The following is a 14,976-nucleotide window of genomic DNA, read 5'->3' as shown; positions in this document are numbered from 1 at the left end:
CGCAAGAATATTCATAAATAATGATAAATTTTATATGTTAATGGGTGTATATTCATCACATTTACTAATGTGGTTGTGCTAGATGATAAAGATTAAGGTGACATTAATTTTGATCATAATAAACGAGGACTTGAAATATACAAAGGTTGTTATGGATTTCCTCAAATAGTTCCATATTTGATATGTGGATTCTGTGTTAAATCCTTTTCATGTCCCACGGAGAAGAACTAATTCACATGCTTGTGTTTAAATAATTTTTACAATAGGGAGATCATTGGGAGCATTAAATACAATACAAGCTTCTCGGTTTGTCCTATTTTAGCTTCTCTCATTTTTAAATTATTTGTTAAGGCACTCCAACTTATTGGATTTTAGCTTCTATAGTGCCTTTACAATATTTTTCCTTTTCTGCACTATGGATCCCATGCATATTTTTTTACAGAAATATCGTCTCCTTCTTCAAATTCATTGGATGGAAAAGTTCTAATATCTATTAATGATTTTGAATATGAGTACCCCAGAACTAATATATTTTTGGGATTTTTTGAGGTTAATTTTATCATTGATCATGGGATAGGAAGTTTGTGACACCTTGAATTTCTTTTGAATATCGATATAAATGTCACATGAAGATAGCCTAAATTTGTGTATTCAACAAAGTTTAGGAACTTGAACAAAATATCTTATATATGTGAACCTTTATGGATAAAAAAATGGTTGGTTTGAGTTTTAGGCATAAGAGAGGCTAAAGCAATAAGATACCATAGGGCCATGTTTTTTAATAGTAGATCAAGTGGATTCACGACTCATCTTGTAGACTATGTATTCTTTTTCTTTTTCCAAGTGGATTCACGACTCATCTTGTAGACTATGTATTCTTTTTCTTTTTCCATTTACTTATCTTTTGTAAATCAAAATATTTTCTTTCAAGAGAAGTTGTGAGATTTGTATTGTTTTCTTATAGCCATAAAGACATATATTGCTGACTTGTTCTCCTTATTTTGTTTGTGGACATCTTGAATATTTTCTCGATGCATAACCAATGACATACATGTTACTCTTTATGTTATATTGGTTTATTTTCAATATTTTTGGCATATATATGTCTTTTTGAAGTTTTTTAATGGGTATGGCATTTATTGCTACCTTTTTGTGATAAAGGTTGCTTTTCTTAGAAAAAAATATATTCAAGGTATATAGTTGCCATGAATTAATGAATTTAGGTTGATATATCAAATGTCTCATGAATGCAATTATTTTCACGTATACTTACTTATAGGCTTTCTTTCTTATCAAAAGTTTTAAATATTTTCACCTTCATTAACTTTCTTGATATCGTTCCTTAATGCCAGAGAATACCTATTTGCAATATGGTGTTGACATTGATGTCAATAGAGAGTCAATGGACCAACTGTGTGTTGATGTGAATATGTTAGTGAGCTTGTGCTGATGCTTAGAAGATTGATATAGGTGTTCTGGTGGTCTAGTGGTTCTTCACAAAATGGTTGAAGATGGCTTGAACTAGCTGGAGAATATCTAGGTAGTGAAGTTTGAGTTTTCCCTAAGTGAAGGTATAGACACAATTTAGAAAGAGAAAACAAATGTTTATAGTAAAGATCACCCATGTTGTCAGCTGCTAAATAGTGTCCATAGTCTAGATCAAGTATGAAGAACCAAGGTTTGTGACTGTAGGTTGGGAAAGGAAAAACCTTGGGCTAAACCCAATGAATCACCCAAGGAATTGTTAATTATTGAAGCGTTTGAATTGGTCTATAATGATCAGGAATAGATTTGGTCATTATAATGATTTGGTCATCAAGAAAGTGGAACACATTTTTGTTGATGTAGTCCAAATTGATCATTGGAAAATGAGTTTAAATGTGCCAAGCTATGGATTGAGTGAATGGTGGAAAAATAATTATTGGTAGAGGTTGAATGCACTCGTAAGACATGGTAGTGTGCTTACAGAAGAAAAATATACATGCAGAGTGTGCACATAGATGTCGAGCATTGGATTGTTTAAATGTGGAGCAATGGAATGTTAAGATCCTAGCTACCTACATTGTGTACTTGTAGGAGAGTGTTAATACTCCTAAGGATAAGTATTCAAATCATATTTGTCTCCACCTGTGTTAATGCATTGAACATATAATTGTTAGAGACCAGAAGACTGATGTATTGGTGCAAAGGTGCATTTGAATAGAGAGCTAGTCAATTGCAACTTGTTGTGTGAATGGCAGAGAAGTTGTTCAATAAAATCTTTGAGTTGATGCTATGAAGATATATCCTTGTATGTGAATATATCTTTGCATTGAACTTTAGATTGTATGGAAGATAGGTTGTTTTCATAAGGAATAATGTATATTGTAGTTGTTCAATATTGCTTGCTATGTTGTGAGCATTGTATTGCTGCATATGGCTCAGAAGTAGGGCTAAGTGTTTCGTTCTAAATGATCAGTGTGAATATATGCCTCAGTGTGGATACAATTGATATCATGGGAGGTTGAGTGGGGTCATGAGTTTTACATTGATGATGTATTGTTTCCATAGCCATGTATTACATATGATGTTGCTAACCTTACCATTATTGATGCTAGTTGTGGAGAGGGTCTATGTTGAGTGTTAAGTGCATGTATGCTACTAGATTTGGAGGTATTTATGTATTGAGAATATCTATTTGACGAGTCAGGTTTTGTTAGTAATGACATATTATGTGTGAGTTTGTTGTTGATAGAGGTTAATCGCTTGATGTATTACTTCCAAGGATGTGATATGATGTATTTGTGAGAAGGCAGTGATTTTCATCATATTGATTGTGTGAGTAGAGATTGGTTGTGTATTGTAAAGAGGATTGTTTATTTCTACGTTGTTTTCAGTAGAGATATTTTGTGGGTATAGTATGAAAATAGATGAAAAAATATCCACAACATCTTGATCAAAGATTCGTGGGCCCAATTTGAAAATATATGAAAGGTGGTCCACAAGGGTTTGAAGATTGGGCCCTTCAGTGGCAAGTGGTGGCTTTCTCAAGGAGTGGTGGCTTCCTTCAGGTGGTGGCCTAAGAAACTATTAGAAGTTGGGGCCTAAAATTGGTTGGGTCTTGCAATAGTTTGGGGCCTAAAATTGGTTGGGCCTACAATAGGTTGGGGCATGCAACAAGTTAGGGCCCACATAGTTGAGAAAGTGGTGATTTCCATTAGGTAGTGGACTAAAGCGAGTGGTTTCTTGCATATATCATAAGTCACGACTTACACATTGGTGGTGGATAATGATTGAAGTAAAATAATTTTTTTAATAATAATAATAAGACAAAGTGGTTAGAGGTTTTTCTCCCATAAGGGTTTCCTCCTAATATCTAGTGTCTCCATGTGTTTGATGGTGTTTACTTGATATATGTTGTTCTCATGGTTTATGCATTCATGTATTACTTGTTGCTATTTTGATTTACAATGCATATGTTATCCACTATTCATATATATATATATATATATATATATATATATATATATATATATATATATATATATATATATATATATATATATATATATATATATATATATATATATATATGCTTATTAATTGTTGATTCAATTAATGGGTTGTAAAGAAAATGGAATTTTTTTTTAATATGATCCATTGTGCACAATAATGATTCAACCCCCCTCTCAATATTTTCAAGCTCCTAAAAAATGGTATTAGAGCGAGTGTCTTCAGGTGCAACTTGACCATTGGAAGAAAAATCTGAGTAATTTTTTTTTTTGATGGATCATCGAGGTATGTCTCTGCTCAGTGCTGCAAGCTACCAGGTATGGAGAGAAAAGGTAAAGTTCAAGTTGTCAGCTTATGGATCTGATGTTTGTAAACTGGTATGTGAAGGATGTGGTAAACATTCACTCTCAGCAAAAGTGCAATAACAGAATGTCCAAGTAAAGTGCATGATATATTACAATCTTCAAAATGTAGATTTGGAGAAGGTAATGGATCTGACATCTGAAAAAGATATATGAGCCAAATTGCAGATCTTGCATGGAGGAGATAGTCGTAGGATGGAGAGAATAATAAAAAGAAAAAAGAAAAAAATGGATACCAAAACAGTCTCAACCTAATGAGTTCCATCCCCCTAGTGTGATTTCAACTGATCATTGTAAGGAGAAATCAGAAAATGGAGATACAAAAGAACCAAATTTGATGCAACAAAGAAGATCTGAAGGTATGAATGATGCTGAGTTATTCTTGAGTTATGCATTAGATAGTTCTCATGGTAATCTTTCATATTTGAACAATAAAGAGGATTATGTAATGGTTCTTAAAATTGAACTTGAGTTAGCCATGATTGTAATTGATAAGCTAGTTGTTGAAGTAGGAAGACTGACAGCTATGTGTAGAGATAAAGAAAAATTAATGCAGTCTTTTGATGATAAGGATAATGATCTTAAGGAAGAGGTACTCAACTTAAATATCTAAAAATATGAAGTGAAAATAACTAAAGATGTGAAGAGAAACCAAGTAGAAGAGAGTGAGGTCCAGGTTGAAAAAATAGAAGATGAATTAGTATCAATGAGAAAATAACTAGAATAGAAGGAAAATCAGCTGAACTTGGAGAATAGCATGAAGATTTTGGACAAAATCCTCAACAAAAAAAGATATCCCCAAGTTAAATCTAGTCTAGGGTTTCCATAAGGGAGAATCTATATCACGAGCAAATGCAAACAATAGTGGAGCACCTAAAAATCCTATAGTAGAAAATGGTAGAAGTGTGAGAAGTAAGAAAAGTAGCAAGCAACAACAAAGAAATGTTACAGGAGGAGCACCTTTGACTAGAAGAACATTCACTCCTAGAAAATATTATAGCATATCTAAAAAATTTCAAAGGAAGAGTCAAAACCCATTTTCTCCTTTGATGGATGAGGTTGAGTGTTACATTTTCCATGACTTTGGACTAGCTGCAACTAGATGTAGAAGCATAATATTCATATATAACCAAAAAAGTATGTAATAATATGGGTAGTTTTGGAAACATAGGTGTTGGTATGAGGTCCCCTGGGTCGGTTTTGGGGCAAAAGCCCAAGTTTTGATGTAAAAATATGTAAAGTCTCTGCAAATTGTGGTTGCAGAGCACATAGCTAGTTAAAACTCAAAAAGGGCTTTACCCTCTGTTATGTAAGCTTGAGTCATCATTTTGAAGATCTACCCATGGTTCGCGGACCATGGGATTGTATAAATAGGTGTGTCTTAGAGAATCTAGGGCAAGTAATTGAAGTTTGTCTTTGGGTACGATGGAAGAAGTCTAGAGAGTTAGCATAGGAGAGTAAGAAGAAAGGCTCTACAGCTGAGTGCGCATGGAAGTTGTGAGTTTGTAAACCTTTGTTGAATATCAATAAAGAAGATTGTTACAGAAATTCCTATGTTTAATCTCTTTACTTTTGTTATGTATGATTGTGATATATGTTGTAATCAATGATGGTTTGATAAAATAATGATGTATTGTTGTGCAACTTTATAGGTTTTAACCCTGTAGAGAAATTACCTGCATATGAATTCTAAAACACAAAAAATAAACAATGTGAGAGCATAACACATAAATCACATATAAACAAAGATTTTCCCCTGGATCCCAAAATCGGGACTACCAGCTTGATTTTTCATTATTGTCCTTTCAATGTTACAATACATATTTATACATGCCAAAGCATCCAATACCATGGACCGAAAACCATCGTGTCCACAACCATGGACTGAAAACCATCGCGTCCAAAAAACGTGTGCGAAAATCATGCACAAAACCATAGGTGGGTTCTCCCAACCTAACATAGGGTCCAAAACCAAAATTTTCCGGGGCGCTGCCTCGGACCCCATAAACTGGGGTTACGGGTACACCTCAAACCCCTGTGACCTCCCCCCCCTCTAACCCCCGGTTAACTACATGGGCTAGTTGTGGAAAGAATATAACACAACCCAACATTCTCCCACTTGTTGTTTTCTTTCCACAGGGGGCCACAAGAGAGCTTAGTCATTTTTCCAGCCCTGAAATTCCCATTGTCTCTCTACACCAAGAGAACTTCTCAGAGCTCACAGATTTTGTCAATGCATCTGCAGTATTCTTCAAAGTGTCCACCTTTACTAGCAACACCTTTTTTTCTTCTATCATATCCCTCACAAAGTGATACTGAACATCAATGTGCTTTGTCTTTGAATGGTATGCAGGGTTCTTTGCCAAGAAAATTGCACTTTGGTTGTCATAGTCTATCCTTATAGCTTCCTGTACTAACCCCATACTTGAACACAATCTCTGCAACCAAACTGCTTCCTTGCTTGCATGAGTGGTTGCCATGTATTTTTCCTTTGTAGTTGATAGTGCAACTACAGATTGTTTCTTACTCATCCAACTGATTGCACCTCCAAATAGGTTAAACACATACCCACTTTTAGATCTTCTCTGATCCAGATCTCCAGCCCATTCTGCATCAACAAAGCCATGAATATCCAACACTTTGTCCAATCCTGGTCTTCCTTGGTAGCACAAACCATAATCACTAGTTCCACATAAATACCTGAAAACCCGCTTCACTGCTATCTAGTACTCCTTCCCTGGTTTTGACATAAACCTGCTCAACACTCCCACTGCATGTACAATATCTGGTCTAATACAGACCATTGCATACATCAGGCTACCGACTGCACTTTCATATGGAAAACAGGACATGTCCTCTTCCTCTTCTTGTGTCTTGGGACACTGTTCAGCAGATAACCTCACACCTACAAGAATAGGAACCTTCACCGGTTTACTATCCTGCATATTAAACCTTTGCAATATTGTCTCGACATACTTCCTTTGGTTTAACCAGAGCTTCCTCTTTGCTCAATCTCTTTTAATTTCCATGCCCAAAATATAGTTTGCAGCACTAATATCTTTCATGTCAAATTTGGAGGACAATTGGGTCTTCAAATCCTCGATAACTTCTTTGTCATTTCCAACCAATAACATATCATCCACATACAAGACTAGATAAATAACACCGTCACCAATTAATTTAAAATACACACATTGATCTTCTTTGCTTCTAGTGAAGCCAAGTGCCTGTATAAATGTATCAAATTTCTGATACCACATCCTTGGTGACTATTTTAACCCATACAGAGACTTCTTTAACTTGCATACCAGTTCTTTCTTACCCTTCACCAAAAATCCTTCAGGTTGCTTCATGTAGATTTCCTCTTCTAGATCCCCATGAAGAAATGTTGTCTTCACATCCATTTGTTCTACCTCAAAATCAAAAGCAGCAGCAACATATATAAGTAATCTAATAGAAGTTACCTTGGCAATAAGAGAAAAAATATCACCAAAATCAATTCCCGACACCTAGGAATAACCTTTTGCTACCAATCGAGTTTTGTATTTCTCCACTTTTCCTTCTGCATTTGTCTTCTTCTTGAACACCCATTTGTTGCAATGGGTTTCCTTCCAGCCGGCAAATCCACCAGATCCCAAGCCTGATTTTTGTGCAAAGATGCCATTTCATTAACCATGGCCTCTTTCCAGAGTTTGTCATCCTCTGAATCTACTGCTTCCTTCACAGTTTCCAGGATCATCGTCAGTAATAGATAAAGAAAAATTTGAACAGAAAGCAGATGGACTATACCTTTCTGGCTGCCTTATTTCTCGAACTGATGTTCTCACACCCGGAGTTTGTGGCTCTTCATCTTCTGATTCCTCCTCTGCTGTAGAGTTTGATTCTTCCTCCTTAAGCTTAAACTCTATCTTCTCAGGTTCCTTTGGTTGGACTTCATGTTTAATAACATCTTTTACCTCTCTAAACACCACATCTCGGTTGTACACAACCTTTCGTGTGACTGGGTTCCAAAGCTTATAACCCTTTAAACCATCTTTATACCCAATAAGGATGCACTTTTCATATTTTCTATCCAACTTGGTTCGTTTCTCCTTTGGAACATGTACATATGCATCACATCCAAATACCCTTAGATGTGAAAGAGAGGGTTTCTTACCAGTCCATACCTCTTGTGGAGTCTTATCCTCCAACGCTGATGAAGGTGACTTGTTGACCAGGTAACATGCAGTATCTATTGCCTCTGCCCAGAATTCTTGTCCTAACCTGACACCATTGAGCATGCTTCTTACCCTTTCCGTCAACATCTTTTTCATTCTTTCTACAACTCCATTTTGCTAAGGTGTATATGGAGTAGTATTCTGCCGTGATATACCACACTTTTTATAGAATTCTTCAAATTGCTTGCTGCAAAATTCTCCACCATTATCTATCCTCAGCACCTTTATCTTCTTCTCTGTCTGGTTTTCCACCAGAGCCTTAAATTCTTTAAACCTTTCAAAGACTTCAGATTTCTTCTTAAGGAAATATATCCATGTATTCCTTGAGAAGTCATCTATAAATGACACATAGTACACAGACTTACCCAATGATGGAACCTTCACAGGTCCAAACACATCACTGTGCACAAGCTCTAATATCTATTTCGCCCTCTTACCACGAGAGGGGAAACTCACCCGATTATGCTTCCCATATACACAATTTTCACAGAAATCAAAATACAAAGAGCTATTACTCATACCTTCTACCATACCTTTACCATGAAGTATTCAAAGGCCCTTCTCTCCAATATGTCCAATCCTTTGATGCCATAGCATGGTATTCTCTCCAGAGACCACTAGATTTTCTGCTCCACTTTCAGGAACCACAAAACTGTTGCAACCATCAATAACAATGCTACCTTGCAGCTTGTACAGAGTTCCAATCTGAACTCCCCACATCAATACCAGTGCTCCCCAAACCATTTTGCAGGTATCCTTCTTGAACACTGTTTTTACACCTACATCATCTAACTTGCTTACAAAAAATCAGATTTCTAGCCAATGCAGGAATATGTAGAACACCCGGAAGTGTTCTAACCCTTCCACTTTGCAACTTCAACTTTACTTTTCCGTGACCAATGATTCTAGCCTTCCTGTCATCCCCCAAGAAGACATCACCACCATCATATTTCTCATACTCACAGAACCACTATCTATGGGAGTGAAGTGAAAGGATGCACCTGAGTCAATCAACCTTGCCTCATTATCTACATGTGTACTTGAAGAAGCCAAGTACACATCCCCACCTTCATTTGAGGTGGTTTTCGCCTCTGCAGAAGAAGCATCATCAGATCCCTTTCCTTTGTCAAGAGCGTTATATTTATAGTTCCTTTTGTAGTGCCCTTCCTTTCCGCATTTCCAGCACACCACCTTTACGGGTTTTCCTGGATATTTAGATCTCCCTCTAGATTTAGATCTCCCACTCAATGACTTATTTTTGTTTCTGTTCTAGGACCATCCTTGTACAGACAAGGCATCACCATTCTGGATCTCCATATTTTTCTGTCTCATCTCCTCCGTTAGCAAGGATGAGACTATTTCATCAAATTGCAAGGTAGTTGCATTGCTACCTATTACAATAACCAGACTATCTCACGAATCTGGTAGAGGACACAACAAATTGATGCACTTATCTTCATTTGAAATTTTAATATCAACAAATGCTAACTGACTTACCATAGTATTAAATGCATTCATATGCTCTGTCACTGAGTCTCCATCTTTCATCCTTAGGTTATACAGCTTTTTCCACAGGAACAATTTATTCACCAGAGACTTAGATTGGTACAAAGTCCCTAACTTGTCCCACAAAGCCTTCGCCATAGCTTCCCCTGATAGATTCATCAATACTGAATTTGAGACACACAATCATATTGTGCTTTTTGCCTTTCGATCCAACTTCTTCCATTCTTCATCGGACACTCCCGTTGGTTTAGTACTCGGATCTACCACGATCCACTAATCTTTATCCACCAACAGATCCTCCATCTTGAGTTTCCACAACTCAAAATTCGGACCATTAAATTTGTTGATCTCTATCTTTCCACTGCTCGCCATCTTCTTTCACCACCAGAATCGATCTCGTAGTTCTCCCACTAAACAGGGCCTACCACAGGCCTGAGCGAAACCCCTCAGCAACAAAGGCGTCCCCTTGAAGCCAAAACAGCTTTGATACTAAATGTAGGTTTTAACCCTGTACAGAAATTACCTGCATACGAATTCTAAAACACAGAAAATAAACAATGCGAGAGCATAACACATAAATCACATATAAACAAAGATTTTCCCCTGGATCCCAAAACCAGGACTACCAGCTTGAATTTTCATTATTGTCCTTTCAATGTTACAATATATATTTATACATGCCGAAGCATCCAATACCATGCACTGAAAACCATCGCGTCCAAAAAACATGTGCGAAAATTATGCACAAAACCATAGGTGGGTCCGCCCAACCTAACATAGGGTCCAAAACCAAATTTTTTTGGGGCACTGCCCCAGACCCCATAAAGTGGGGTTACGGGTACACCTCAAACCCCCTATGACCTCCCCCCCTCTAACCCCTAGTTAACTACGTGGGCTAGTCATGGAAAGAATATAACATAACCCAACAAACTTTACTTGATCCGTATGTTGAAATGTGGCAATAAGAATATTCCAATTTAATTTGTTCTTGAATTAAATTGTGAATTAAAATCGAATTTAGTCTTAATAGCTACTTGGAAATAATTAATTAATTTATTTTAAATTAATTAGTTGGAGAAATTCAAGTTAGAAGTCTTTCTGAAGTCATGCAAGAGTTATCCCTTAAATTAAGAGACAAGGTTGAGTTATATTTGAGTTGTAATTAGTTAACTCAGTTTACTGAGTTATGTCCAGTTAAATTAGTTCCAAACTATTTAAGGAACTAATGGTGAGTTAACAGTCAGTTGATGCATTCATGCACTCAACTAGTGTACTCCAGTTAACTGAAGATTCTCTCACCAGGAACTCATGCATGTCTATTCTAAGAAAGACCTAGTTGAGATTAAAGACAAGGACAATGTACTATCAGTTGCATGTGTCTTCTTATAAAGAAAACTCATGCATGTAGTCAAGGATCATTCTTTGAGGATTGTGTAGTTCCGACAGTGTGTGAGATCAGAGTGTTCCACTTGGTTGAAGGAGAATAATCCCAGAGGAACAGTGCAAGGAAATAGGAGCTTGGAGGGAAGAGAGGAAGGCTGGAGAGAAGCCAAGATTGCATGTGAGCATCTGTGAGGATTGTACTGAGAGCTAAGGCTTTGTATAATTCCTATGTATTTCCACCTTGTACGATAATATAGATAGTGGGGTTTTTAGCTATGGCTTTCCCCAAAGTATGTTCATGTGTATTGTGAACTAATTCTTCTTCTTCTAGTTATATTGTTCATCTCGATCTTTAAGCTTCCGCAAATTGATAGTAGAAGTAGGTTATAGTATTATGCTTTGATTTATATTGCATTATCAGGTTAACCTACCAGCAGATTTTCTACATGGTATCAGAGCTAGATTTGTAGAAATTTTCTACATGGTATCAGAGCTGGATTTGTAGAAATTTTCTACATGGTATCGAAGCTGTGAACAGTATACTAAGAATAGAATTCGAAGTTTGAAGTTCGGGGTTGCAGGTGCAAATCAAATTCATATCATACTTCAAGGTTGGCTAATGGCATTCTATGGCTTGAGACTCGAGTATGCCTTGGAAGGTAGCTCGAATTAGATAGCATGGAAAGATAGAATGGAAGTTGTATTAGAAGACAATGGCTTGAAGGAATTCATTGATCAATAAATCCCAAAGCCAGCTTCAACTAATGCACAAGAGTTGGCTGAGTGGAAAACGTGTGTGGCAAAGGCGAGACAGATCATCCTTGAGGGAGTTCGAGACCATATTGTCTCGAGTCTCCATGGGAAGGATACTCCATTTTCAATGTGGAAGACATTGAAGGACCTCTACCAGAATAGTAGCGACTAGAGGAAATTGGTGCTCAAGGATAAGCTTTGAAGAATCAAGATGGAGAAGGGCAATGCTATTTCCATATATCTGAACAAGCTCACCACATGCAGAGATGAGCTTGGGAGTGTGGGAATAACTACTGCCGATGATGATATGGTGAACCTCGCTCTCCTTGGTCTTCCAAAGAATTGGAATAGCTACTAGGACTCTGCGAATGGAAGGGAGAAACTGTTGGATTTGGAACGACTATGGTCACATCTTATGCAGGAGGATATCAGGAGGAGAAAACGAGATGGTTCTTCATCCAAGAATGATGATGAAGAAAATCTGGCCTTAGCAAGTAAGGCAAGGAAAGGGAATGGGAAGGCGTCCCATTCCAAATTGAATTCTTCTCATGGAGGGAAGAAGGGTGACATGTCTAAACTGAGATTCTTTAATTGTCACAAGATGGGACATTATGCAACTAATTGCCCATCGAAGAAGTCCAACAAGGGATCCTCAGAAGGATCGAAAGGTGAGGCATTAGCCTCTCAGTTCGAAATGGACTTTACCCTCATCGCATGCATGGTGTCATTGATGGTGGGTTGTGTCTGGTATCTTGATAGTGGAGCCTCATTCCACATGATTGACGATAAAATTTTATTCAGTGCCTTGGAGGAGAAATACCTCAAGATGCGCATAGAGATGGGTGACGATAAAAGGTATAGTGTTTCAGGAGTGGGAACAGTTGCTTTTCAGAGGGAGCATGGAGCTCCTCTCACCTTGACAGATGTGACGTATGTGCCTAGACTGAAGAAGAACTTGGTATCAGTCGTAATGTTGGAGGAAAAAGGCTACGATGTTGTCTTCAGTAAAGGAAAGGCGTTCCTAAGACACATAGCCACGGGTCAGCCCAAGAGGATAGGGATTCGGGTGAAGAATCTCTAAAAATTAGAGGTAGATGATTGTGCAGCACTGAGTACAAAAGTAGAATTGGTGCAAATCCAAGACATTGGCGAGTTGTGGCACCAACAGTTGGGTCATCTGCATCATGGGGCTTTGAAGATAATGCAGCAGATATCTACGAGACTTCCCAAAGGTAAACTTGGGCAAGTTGACACATGCAAAGGTTATACCTTGGGAAAGTACACCAAGTCTTCCTTTCATGATCGAGACATTCAAGCAAAGGCTATCTTAGAGTGAGTTCATACTGATGTGTGTGGACCATTCTCAACAGCATCCACAACGAAGCGAAGGTATTATGTTATTTTCATTGATGACTATTCTCATAAATGTTGGATTTATTTCATGCAGAAGAAAGACCAAACCTTCACAAATTTTTGTGAGTTCAAAGCTTTGGTCAAGAAAGAGTTAGGGAAGAAGATCAAGGCCTTGAGAAGCGACACTGGTGGAGAATATGTCTCTCAAGAGTTTAAGGACTTCTATGCAGCGGAAGGAATTAAAAGAGAGTTGACGGCACTGATGAGCCCCAAAAATGGATGATTATTTGGGCTCATTCAACCTCCTAATTCGAATTAATCCACCATTCTCATTAGTTTATTGCATGCTTTTGATTATATTTATGCTAATAGAGTGAATTGGGTTAGTCGTTATGCCAACAAGTCTAATGTGTGCTTTGTGTAGCCTTTTTGGTCAATTTGGAGACAAAATCAAAGGTTTAAATGAGCACTTGGCAGCCAAATTCATGGGAGAACAAGGGAGAGGATTTGTAGGAAGGTGTCCCCTTCATTTATGGGCCCTTACCTCGAATTCTCCACCATCAGCTCGGAGTTCAAGGGACACCAAATCAATTAACACAAGGGCAGCCAACCAAGTCAAGTAGGACTATTGTTAACTGCAAGTTTTGGGCAGCCGAGTCCCTAAAGTTTAGGAGGACTGTTGGGGTCCTCAATTTGTATAAATAAGAGGGCTTAGGGCCTCATTTTAGTTAGTCACTTTATAGTCATTTTGTAGTCATTTTTTAGTCATGGTGTAGGCAGAATTTAGCTAGTTTGTAGTTCGATTTTAGGTAGTAGATTAGCTTTGCTCTCAACACATTTTCAAGTTCTCCTTGTGGATAGTTTTTGGAATGTAACATTTCTTGCTCAATAAAGATGAATCTAGCTTTGCACCAGCTCTAAATCTCTCTTAGGAGGCTGTAGCTCTTGTGGTTGGGCCCATCTCAAGTTCCCAGTACCTCCTTTGTTTACTTTCATGTGTGTTTGATGCATTCTTAGAATAAAATCTGCTATTTAGATTTAAATCTTGTTTTATTATTTAGGTTGTTTATGATGAGTAAAATAACTTTCATGCTCAGATTTAGTTGATCGGTTGCTAACAGAAAAAGCTTCAAGAAAATGGCCAACAAACATCTGCGGTTTCACCTCTCCCTCAGTGGGATCATGAGCTGTGACTAGGATGACTTTGTTGCCCACAAAAACACTAATTTTGCTTTGCCATGCAATCACTAGTGTTTGATCTTCATGTGTAGAAGTTGGTTACAAGTTTAGAATTTTGTTTGCTTAGTTGCATGAGTTAAAATACATGGTTTCATTGCAGGTCACACTTTTGTTCATTCTCTTTATTGACAGCTAGCAAATTAGGTCAACGTAACTAGGTCTTTGAATTTACAAATCTTTGTTGGTTCAGATTGGAAAAATGACTTGCAGAGCACCTGTACCACTCCTTCATCTGCTTATTCTCCATCAGCACCATCCACTCCACCCTCTACTTAGAATCCTTACCTCATGTTTGCCACATTTGTTCACATAACCCTAGTTTTTGTACATCATTGTTTCAGCCTTCTTTGAGCCAACTTAGCTATCTACACCTTCTCACCACTCCATCCACCAGTCCCTGGGCCACTTCAAACCCCTATCCTACCTCCATATCCATTCATGCATCTTCCCTCACTCACCCATCCTCCAAAATCCAATTTTTAAACATCCTGTAGAAATTTCTGAACATCCTGTAGAAATTCCTGAAACAACCTGTAGAACCCCGGTAGACTTCCTGTAGAAGCTCACGAATGAGGTTTCTTGATAGCCAAACTCTATGAAACTCTATGGAAGGGTGTTATGGACCCCTTAGGCCCTCTCTGAACCTTCCCGACCTCTTCCAAGCATTTCCT

Source organism: Pinus tabuliformis, chromosome 9 (assembly GCF_031772625.1).
Source record: "Pinus tabuliformis cultivar Carrire ecotype Pingquan chromosome 9, CPIR1, whole genome shotgun sequence".
Lineage (NCBI taxonomy): Eukaryota > Viridiplantae > Streptophyta > Pinopsida > Pinales > Pinaceae > Pinus > Pinus tabuliformis.
The sequence above is the reverse complement of the archived record's forward strand: the minus strand, read 5'-3'. Positions refer to the sequence as shown.